Source organism: Anneissia japonica, unplaced genomic scaffold (genome assembly GCF_011630105.1).
Source record: "Anneissia japonica isolate Jap-2015-1 unplaced genomic scaffold, ASM1163010v1 scaffold287986_len575832_cov185, whole genome shotgun sequence".
In the NCBI taxonomy this organism is placed as follows: domain Eukaryota; kingdom Metazoa; phylum Echinodermata; class Crinoidea; order Comatulida; family Comatulidae; genus Anneissia; species Anneissia japonica.
This window is the reverse complement of record NW_022692348.1, coordinates 331,008-339,546: the sequence shown is the minus strand read 5'-3', so window position 1 is coordinate 339,546 and position 8,539 is coordinate 331,008. Positions and strand designations below refer to the sequence as shown.

At 30.6% G+C, this 8,539-nt stretch overlaps 1 protein-coding gene across 1 annotated transcript in view; it reads right to left on the bottom strand.

Annotated features, from left to right (window-relative positions):
• The window catches only part of LOC117100283 (neuronal cell adhesion molecule-like), a 48,120-nt gene extending 39,803 nt beyond the window's left edge, over positions 1-8,317 (bottom strand). The window contains exon 1 of the mRNA XM_033239934.1: positions 8,177-8,317. The gene's annotated coding sequence lies outside the window, so the exon portion shown is untranslated. The remainder of the gene's footprint in view (positions 1-8,176) is intronic.
• Between the last annotated feature and the right edge of the window lie 222 nt (positions 8,318-8,539).

Sequence of the window (8,539 nt, the reverse complement as noted above, 5' to 3'; positions counted from 1 at the left end):
TTAACTCATTTGCATTTTCACCTGCCTTAGAATTCATATACTCACACAATCCTTGTATTCTCTCACTCCTGAAGATTGCATTAGCATGAAACAGTCTGTAGAGTGATTATACCCAGTTGTACAAGTTCCACATTTTCAATATATACACATCTAGATGTGTATAAGAGACAGTATATATATATACTTAGTTGCTATTGAAATTAATAGGTTGTGAACAAAATATTATTGATAGTGCCTGTGTTGTAATTTTTCATGGGGAAACTGTGAGAATAATAAATAAAATGTGGATATGTAGGAAACATTTTAAATGATGAAATGTGTGCATAGTTCACTCTGGCCTGGCAGCACAGCTCACACTGTAATTAATAATATTCCAGATCTTGCGAAACATTAAACAATTTTCTTTAATCATATGTGAAGGGATCTTCAGTTTGCACTATATCTGACAACGTGTGTCAGCATTACGAAAGCGTAAATTCTACAGTGATTGATCACATGTTTATGCCGATAAGATCTAACACCCCAATAATCATAACAGGCTTTGTTTAAATGGATGGGCCATCTAGATTTGGTCTTTGTGTTGGAGAACAATAAAATGTGGAGGGCTTTTCTGATGACTCACTATATTAAACATACTTGTAAACATTCAAGGAAAGTAATAAACACACAAATATTATTGGCAAAAGTTCATTTGTTAATCTATTGTACCGGGCTAACAATTCATTTGTTGATGCTACAAATATGAAAATGACTGTCCTGAACTCTGTCAATGCCAGACGCGTGTCTCGACTAGGCTGGTTTTTTTTCTTGGTGTGATCCTTTCTCATTCAATTTGATGTTGTTATGCTGCTTTTTAAAAATATTTTTTCTAATTTTTTTTTTTATGTCAAGAATTTTTAAAATGTTATAGTATTTATATAAGGCGAGACCTTTTTTTATACCTTATTTAGCAAACCCACTGATTGCAAATATTGATGATTTAGAATAAAAGTAAAATTTGAAATTAAGCCAATTAGTGCACCCTCTGCAACGAAAAAAGTGGAAATTAAAAAAATTTTTATTACACCCTCCGCTGCCTTGAAATTTCCAAAGATCAGATATGTATATTTCTTCCTAATTATATAAATTTGTATCATTTTTTACATTCACCAATAAAATTTTGATGTCCTCCTCCGTTTGGATGTTTTTGGCAAGAATATTTGCAAAATAAGAAAACAAAATTTTATTTTAATTTCTATTACACCCTCCTCCTCCGACGATCTTTAAAAAAAATAAGTACACGAAACAAGGAATAAAAAAAGTCTCGCCTAAATAGTTTTATGTATTTTTGATGTAATTTGATATTTTTCATCCACAGAGTTTCCCTTAGTGTGTATCTTGGAGTGTGTGGATCCTGTCCTTTTGCATCTGTCTTTTTTGTGTTTGATTATTCTGTTTTGTATTGTTTTTGATGAGATGCAATGAAATGAAAAAATGCTATTTATAGTATGCAATCTCAAAATGGGCACTGCTTCAAGAACCTCCATTCCCAGGGTTTGACTGGCAGAACCAAGCCTTCAAATATGGTCATGATGACATCACACCATGACCATATATAGGCATATCATGACAATATATGGGTATTCATCAGTTTTTTGTCAAAGAAAAGTTAGTACCCTAGACAGGGTTTTAGTTAACAGCCTAATGAGTCTTTGTCAATTCATGTATTCAAACAAGAGATACTAAATATTAAGAGCAAGCACTATGAACAGCACCAGTGTCTCTAACTAAAATTAGACAATTAATCATATCAGGGAAACTACCAGAAAACAAGAGTTTCATTCAACTGGTGAATCAGAACTGAATCTCTATGTCCACTATGATTTATTAACCAATTCTGATTCACTGATGAAATCTCTAGTGAATAAGAAGCTACTATAGTTTAGATTTTCACACTTCTACAACAAGGAACCTCTTTTTCTTCACATCACCAAAATAAACATTGATGGTTCAAAGGTGACCATTCAAATTCCTTTAATAGTCATCACTCAAACTTAGAGATTAAGTTCGCGTTTGTGTGTACTGTAACCTTAAGGTTTTGTACTCTTAATCATTTTATGTATGATTGTTATTCCATTGCCAAATGTAAATAGAATAAACACTATATTGGGAAAGAGTATTATAAGTTTCATGAATAACCAGTTAAATGTCTTGCCAACTATTATTACTATGCAATCATTAGGATTCGTTTTCACACTTGCATCTGTTTTTACAAATAATTAATCATTAAACAAATATTTGGTATCAACTACAACAGAATTTACTCTATTTTGTGTATTATTTACTTTTGTTTCTTAAAAGACAATCTAATTCAAAGTCCATCAACAGGCACCTAATATAGCATGCAAACACCGAGATATGAATTTATTAGTGTACACTTTTTTTTAAATTTTAATAAGAACCAGTAAAATTTTGCCCAGGCTCAGTGTTCTTATTTTTTGGCCGATTTCAGGTTCAAAATGTTCTTAATTTGTTCTTCTTTTACACACTTTTTAAACATAGAAAATTATTATTTTACAGCAAAAATGGGCCCTAAAAAATTGTCCCAGAAAAAGGCCTGGTAAAAATGGCCCCAAATGACAGTACACCTCATTATAGGGGGTATTACATAGTCACACCTACATTACTGCACATAAGGTACAGATATAATTTTACCTCAGCCTCAATTTGTTCTTAATTTTTAAGCAATTTCAGCCTCAGTGTTCTTATAAAATGTGTTCTTATTTTTAAAAAAAATGTATGGCCCATTGCCAACTATAGTATGTTCAGGAATCTACTATACAATCTCTTTGTATATCTATTGAACTTAACAATAACATTCAAAAGATTTGAATGTAGTACAGACTTAAGATACTGTACTACGGTTATTTTTACTACATATATTAGTTACTATATATTATATTCACTGACTTTGATAATACTTCTGACCCCTGTCCTGTCTTTTCATTTTTATACTGTTTATTGCTTATGCTTTAGTCCTTTTGTCTTAATTGTATGCTTGAATAATTAACTTGCTTAGGTCTATACACCAAGTTTATGTTAACTTCACATTCACCTGAAGAAGTGCACTGTAAGCTTGTGTACTGTCATAAATAAACTAGTCATAAAAGTACTGAATATCCTGAGTTTTATTTTCTATTCAAAAGATTTGTTAGTCATAAGTTTAAAATTATCCTTTTAAAAAAAGCCCCCAAACTTTTCACTCTTTCTATTATGTGATTTATGCATACCACGTAATATTACAAAGGAACACAAAAAAAGAAAAATAAATATCTTGTAATCGAGGTGTTACTTAATACATGCTTGTCCTACTGTACTTTATCATGAACCCATTATATGTATGTACTGGTATATAAATGAATGTATTCACCATTCATGAAAATAATAAAATTTGTAATATTCCAAGGAGTTTCATTTGGTTTGCTCATTATGATTGTAGTTTCATCGATAATAAATTTTTACCATCAGCATTAATTTATTACAGCAGAACTCCTCATTTGGGACATCCTATTCAGGGAAAACTTTTCCATGAAACAAGGGGCAATATATCTTTTAATACTACAGCCAACTCCTATTAAGGGGACAGGGACACTTTTTGAGTGTGCAAAATGGACAAACCAATACAATTTCACCTATATCAACGGGACACTTTTTTTTATTGTATCAAAACAACTACAATAGTCACAAAATAAGAAAAAAAATCATTCAAATTTATATTTTGACACCTTTTAAGCAATAAACTTAACATCAAACCAGAATTTTTTCAATCCTTAAAATGGGCATTGGATACTTAGTGCATGTGTTACTTCATATAAATAAAATCTTGTCAATTTTGACCATTAACCAAAGAGATTTCCTGTTCTGTGTATTTTGATATAGGATTCCAATCTATCTGGGATGCATGCACCCTGATTTCTAAGTTGGTAACATCTATTAATAGTATTCTATCTTGTGCATCCAATAAAAAGCTCAATATTTAAAAAAAAAGAATATTTGGACATTTACATTGCACTCAAATAAAGAAACAATGTCGGGAACATACACAAATTGTGTAGTTTAAGTTACATATCTGTTAATTTTATATCTTAAATGAATTAATATTTTTTACATTTGCAAATTATTGTTATGAATTAGTTATTATTAAACTGTAACTCATTCTTAGGTCGATTAAAATAAAATTATAAAGAGTCATGTCTTTGGTTGTGTCCCCAGAATAAGGGTAAACCCTGGACACACCTGTATGAAGGGGACAGTTTTTTGGTCCTGAAACTGTCCCCTTCATAGGGGTTCTACTGTATTAGTTTTAGAAAAATATTTGTCCATATCAGGGAATAAAAAATACACATTATTATCAATGGAAGTGTGTTTCCATAACCTGAAATATTTAAATACATTTCCATCAAATTGATTGGCAAACAATTTACCATTATGTCAGTTGTAATAGTTATGTTTTGTAAATATTTAATCCTATGTAAGTCATTTCTGTAAATGTTTAATATTGTCTACTTATATGTGTATAAATTTTTAATTCATCACTGTGATGATGCTTTCATTTCTGGAGCCAAGCAGACGGTACATACTATTAAATAATAATATTATTGCTGTCTCTTATACACATCTAGATGTGTATAAGAGACAGATCGAATACATTGCGGTTAGCGCTCTAGTATTCTTATTATATCTCTATGAGTCATACCCAGTATAAAGCTTATTTCATGGCCCTCACCCCTCCTTATTAACCCACTTTTCGATCCTTAAAATTCACTCGTATTATTTGGAGTTTACCAATGTGTCTATCACCCACCCTCACTGTAGAGCTGTAACTTATGAATAAGATCATTGCCTTCTTTCTAATCCCAAGGTTCTAGGTTTGAATCTTGTGATCACCAGATTTTTTTTTTCTCATGACAGAAACAACCCTAACCCCTAAGCCTCACAGTAACTAAATCAAAAGGCTATCATTTCCATCCAGAGCCAAGTCACTCGGTGCTGGAAAAATTTTTTTTTTTTTTTTTTTTAAATACATTTTACAGGAACCTTGTCTCCTAGGCTTTATCTTGTTGACTTCATCTTGACCACAGTACTTAGCTTTAATAGTTTATTCAATATTTTTCATTTGATCATAATTATATTAAACTATTCTGTCAAAAGGGGGAAAATATACTTATTCGCCTGAAAAATTTGTCTGGTTTTTGGCATATATCTCATCATTATTAAAATAACATATTTCCATGGATTAAAAAAAAAGAAAAAGAAGATATTTACAAGAGAAAACGGTGTTTAAAAAAAAAATAATGTGATGAGAATGTAATAATTATAACCATAATTTTACAGTAGTTTTCTGATTTTGTTATTTAAAAAAATTATAAGAAGTGTGAATTTAAAGGATATTTTGTACCGCTACCGTATCTATTTGATTTTGTGGAAAATAACTTGTTAAATTTGAAAGTGGTTTTTTTCAATTTTAAGGAATGACTTTTTTTTCCTGTCATATTCTGACACCTGTTACTATAACGTTGCATAATAGTAATCTTTGTATAAAAGTACACAATGTGGCAGTTGTAGTCTTGAAACAGATAACCAGTCTTCCTGGTATTGCGCAACCTAAAATCATGTTGGTGGCTTCTATTTACTTACCAGAAATTAAATTTTACTGACAACTAACTGTAATTAATCCTTATAGAAGAAATTATACCGCAACTGAAAATGTTAAAGTCTTTAGATCCATCAACACTTTGTGTACGGATGTTGCATCACACTTTACATATATAACAGATTCCATCTTGCAGGTACTAATTTTGATGAAATGTTTCTTCATAATTTAAGTGTACATATATTGTTTGTATTAATAAATGAATTAGAGGTATCGAGTTAATGAGATCTAATTGTGGGACACGGGTCATGCCTCGTCGTGTCTGACACCATATGTAGTACTTTACCAAAAATGTATCCGCCCTTTAAAATTTCGCGCACCACCCTTTAAATTTTGTGAACATTTTCTGCAATTCCGCCACTCTTTAAAAAAATCTTGGCGAGAGGGCTGATACATAATTAATATTAATGTTATTATTATTGCCATTATCATTTATGAGAGAATAGTTCATCCAGGTAATGTATTCGCAAAATAGGCTGGCAGCATCTGAACTATAACCACACCCAAGCCCAGCAATACTATAAATATTGGCAGTGTCTCTTGACATTTCACTCTTAAATAACTTCTAATTCTGATTGGATGTTGCCATAAACATTATTCCATTCCTATACAAAGAAGATATTTGATATACAGATGATATTAGTATATTTATCATCATATATTATTGTTAAATATATTAGTCACGTCATTATATAATTAAATACAATTTGCATCATCGCTGATACTGTATAAAATAACTACTGTAGTTAAGATTCCAATGATTTTTTATTCGAAATTCAGTAATATGACATTCTCAGCACAACTGATTGTGTCTGTACTATGTTCCTGTATGTAACTGAATCTATAAATATATGTAATTACATTTAAATTTCAATAAATCAATCCTTATTATGTTTATTAAACCTGGTCAATCAATATAATTAAATTTCACACGTGGTGTACATGCAGTTAAGTCTCCCAGTGCAATATGTCAAAGCAGAGTGTTTGATTTGGATGGACTTAAGTATGCAATATTTTCATAGATGGTTCCTATCCCAAAATGGTAATATACATGTCCACACAGTAATTTGAAATTAGCTTTAAAGAAAACAAAATAAAATAGTCAAATGCTGATCAACTTTGAAGTTACATGAAGTTAATTACAGCTGACTGTTATGCTATAAATCATTTTTCATTGTTAACATTATTAGGTGTTTTGGACAGGCAAAAGAGGACTACGTGATTTTTATGCGAGAAGGTATGGGCATCTATCCCTGTGTGTTGATTGCAATCCCATTGAAATCAATCTCACCTGGATCCCATCAGTGAAGGATTCACCATGTCTACATGTACGCCTACTGTACGGCTGTTTCGATGCCACTTCCAGAGTGTTTCCCGAATATTGGGAAAAGAGACATTATGAAGGAATAAATCAGGAAGGATAACATGAAGGATGACATTCGAAAAGAAAGAATAGAGGTAAGATTGAGATAGAAGATATAACTGGAAAGGGAAAGATTAGAAAGGGAAAAATAGGGAAGAAAAAAGAAAGGAAGGAACGACCAAAATGCACATAGAAATCACCATGTCAATATGTACTGTACCCTTATAAGTCCACCATAATTGTTATAATAGTTAATACTTTCCCTACGATTACTACACTAATAACTGTAAATTTCATTTTTGTATTAAACTCAGTAGCAACATCAATACCAAATTTGATTGCATACAAGCGGTGAATACCACCATACCTTAATCTAAAAAAGGGATGACAATTAATTTGCTCAGATGAAAAACTAATTTTTCTACATTTTTTTCCCCTTCAAAACCCCTTAACCCAACATTTCCCAACCTTCTTTAATTCTCAAGGGACATCTGTTTGTATTGCTTAGTGCTAAAACTGATTAACACCAATTCAATTCAAATGTATTCAGCCACCATAACCCCATCAACAAGGGATGTAATAATATTATGATATTTATTATAATATAGAATCACAAAATGCTTCTACATAATTTACACAAAAATTGAGAAGTGGGAGAATTAAAAAAAATAATATTGCGATAACTATTACTCTTCCTAGACTATAACTATAAAAAAAAAAAAAATTATATTTTTTAAATAATATAAAAAACTTTAGCACGAGATATAATATTTGACATAGAGATGCAATAGCATCATTAATTTTCAACTGATGGCAACTATATCAAAATATGTTTTTTTCTCTTCCCTTTTACTATACAATCAATAATCATAATAATGTACTTCATATTCAAAAATATGCAATCCATAGAAAAAAAGGATTTAAATATTTAAAAAAATTCTCTATGGCAATGAAGAGAATGATTGGTTAATACTGACCATATCATTAGATACATGATGAGCACTATTATGTATTCCTATTGTTTTGATTTCTGCTCCACCAGACATCTTAATTAATAATTAAATAAGTTGTCAAAATAAAAATCATCAGCTACGATTAAAACAAAATTAAATCATACTCACTATCAATATCCAAATCAACAAGAAAAAATGTGATGTTAGATATATTCCAATACGTTTCCTTCTTGTTTCTTATGAACAGGAGAACACTCCCTTGTTCATTGTGCAATGAACCATCCAAGACTGTGCATTATGCGTGAGTATACACTCTCTAATTGGAAACCGGTAAAGTGTTCTTTAACCTTTGACCAGTTATTATAATCAGCAAATATTGACTTAGGGCTATTCTATTTGGTGGTTTTTTTTCTATTTGCTAATATGTCTGTGACGTTAAACAGTTATAGACTCTGTGGTTTTTATTGATCATAAATTATTGTAGAATTTTCTTGGTATTGTTATTATTGCAATTTGAGAATGATCTGTTTC